This window comes from Pinus tabuliformis, chromosome X (assembly GCF_031772625.1).
Source record: "Pinus tabuliformis cultivar Carrire ecotype Pingquan chromosome X, CPIR1, whole genome shotgun sequence".
NCBI classification, from domain to species: domain Eukaryota; kingdom Viridiplantae; phylum Streptophyta; class Pinopsida; order Pinales; family Pinaceae; genus Pinus; species Pinus tabuliformis.
In genome coordinates this window covers 1,092,177,522-1,092,180,527 of record NC_142308.1, presented here as the reverse complement: position 1 = coordinate 1,092,180,527, position 3,006 = coordinate 1,092,177,522, and positions in this window count along the sequence as shown.

The window sequence follows — 3,006 nt, the reverse complement described above, 5'->3', positions numbered from 1 at the left end:
TAGGTAAATCTGCAATTTTGTAAGTATCATCTACTCATACATAACATAGATAAATCTACAATCCCACGGGTACCATTTGTAATCACATAACCTAAGTAAAAATGTGAATTTAAGAGTGAATACAACTTCTACAATTACACAATTTCTAAAGAAGAAAACATACATGAAGTGGAATACAGAGGAAGAACACATACTACATATCCCAAATGCTTGGAATCACTAGAACTTCTTTATTAATCTTCCAAAACGAAATACATGTCACAACTCAGACTTGTGGGAATTGAAAAACAATAACAGCCTCTTGGAACCAGGAAAATTGAACCCTCTCATTAAGTTCTTCTTTCCCTTTTATAGGAAGAGGATTTAAACAAATAGTTACAAAAATATCTTGAATGCTCCAGCTATAAAAATTGCCCAGTTGTATGAGCAAGTGAGTGGCCTAACTGTCCTAACAACTTTTGGTTCCTCTTTGAAATAAAATATTTACAAAACATAAGGTGTCATGATTGACATAGCAAAATATTTCTCTTGCTGATTTCTCTGATTTCCTGAGGTGGACTCAAGCTCCAGTATGTGGGTTCCTGGTGGGCTGATGATCTGTAGTTGTGGGGCATTAACAAACTACTCACATTTATGCATCATTAATCATTGAGAATGGGTCTTTGAGTGATCTCCATACTGAGAATTAATTCTCAGTCACACTACATAAATATCAACTGTACAGCAGCATCGCTTCTCTGAACTGATGGCACTATTCTTTATTTAATACACTGTAACATGCACACTATATCAAGGATGACTTACTTCTCATCACAAGACATGACCAAACTTCTCTCTGCAGATCATGGTCCTTCTCACCTTGACCCAACGATCTCTGCAGTTGCAATTACTCCTGTGACACCAACCATTTTGTGTGCATTTACTAAGTTGTTTAATAATTCATCTTCCATACTCCCTTGTACCAAAATATCACATCCTTATCATATCATCACTCTTATTAAAAGAACGTTACAAAATCTCAACATCCTGATGCTCCTAGCTCCTCTTCTTTTAGCCCCTCTTCCTACTTCTCATTCATGGGATCAGGTGTTATGACCAGAGGCTTAGTGCTCAGGTGTTGAGGTCTTTAAAATCCTGTCGCGACCTATCTCTTGATATATTTTCTCTTGCCCCTTGGTTCTTTGGGATTTTGCAGCCGTGCACCACTACACATCGGAGCTCCTTTCATCGTAATTTCTTCAAATTCCAATTGAAACAGAGTTATGATTCCTTCTCCCTCTGATATTATTTATAGCACTTAGGTGCTCCACCCCCTATACACTCTCGGTCCTCTGAGTCCTCATGACCAAATGCCACTTAACATCGGAGCCCCTTTATCGAATCGGAACATTTTATCAACTAATTTAACAAGAGTTATGAAAACTCCAACCTCCAAAAGACCAACCTCCGAAATTATGTCATGCTGACATCATCATTTCCACATGGCGCCTCCTTAGTGGTAACACGTGTCACCCAGATTTGCCTTATTAGATCCCCAGAAATACCAAAATTGGCTGCCACATGTCCACCGTTGTCCATGTCATGTTGACATCATCTTGCATGTCTTCTCCTCAGGGCCAATAAGCTATTGTCATGTGTCTTCTCAGACAAGAGAGAAAGGGTCTTTGGGTCCTTTGGTTTTGTGGTGATTTCCTTTTTATTTCCCCTTCTTCGCAATTTCGACACTTACAAAGGAATTACAATTTTTTAAGGGGTTATGAAACTCCGATCTCCGAAGTTCTGAAATGGTCAACCCTATGAAATCTGAGCTCCGATGTGTTCTCAATCCTTTTTATTAATTCAAGCCTAAGCCTACTCACATTTGCTCACTACAAAAACATCACAATGGGTCCCATTATATAAATATGGGATCACTAGACTCGATGGACATAACAACATGGAAGATATACACTCTGACTCAACTACAACTCAGTTACATTGGAAAACAATTACTTCTAGAACAACACCTCATAACTCACAAAGATCTAGATCATTTCCTGACAACTAAGAAGACAACACAACAAACCTATTTCTACATTATTCTAACATCCCCCCTTAATGGAGAAATGGATTTGCTATAACATAAATAACAATGCCTACTGGTCTAAGTCTCAACTAGGCTTACAAATATGACTCAAACATTTCATTTTAACTTTCTTTGAGTCAACATATTGATGAAATTTATTCTTGGACTTGTTGCTCCAAAATCTGACACTTTCAACCTATTTAGTCTTCTTCCTACTCCAGATCATGAACTCTGGATATTGCTTCTTATTGTAACTAGGATGATGCCAGTCCATTTCAACTCTTTTTTCAACAAGTTCATTTTCATCATCAATAGTTTCTTGTTCATTGGACAGCTCCCACATCAATCCATAATAATGTTTAATCTCTTCAGGACTCCAATACATGAAAATCTCATTAACTTATTCATTTTCTACATCATTCATGTTGTCTTCAACATTCATTGTTTCAACTTCTATGGAGACTTCATCAAAACATGGTGTTTCAAGCCATGCTTCCAAGAAATTTAATTCTTTTTCAAATTTTGTTAGCTCTTCTTGGTTGTTGCTAATATCTGCACATTGAGAAACATTCATGAGAACATCATAATTTGAGTTCTTTCCAACTTTGTCTTCTTCTGCCAAATATTTGTACTTAGTTTCATGTGGCTCATCCAATTGATCTTTAACTTGTGTTACTGCTCCATTGAGAAATTCATCTATGAGTTTCTTTTCCTGCAACATTTGGAACCAACTTTCTCTTGAAAGTTGTTCATTATCATATTTCACTTTAAGTTCTTCAGTTCCTTCACTCTCTTTTCCTATAACATTCTTTGTAGATTCTTCTAGTGACTCTTCAAACATCTTGCTCCCGCTCACATTGTACTTCATTTCTAGAATATGCCAAAATATTTTTGCATTATGTATTTCACCGTAACCATGCAAAATAATAGACAAGATGTTA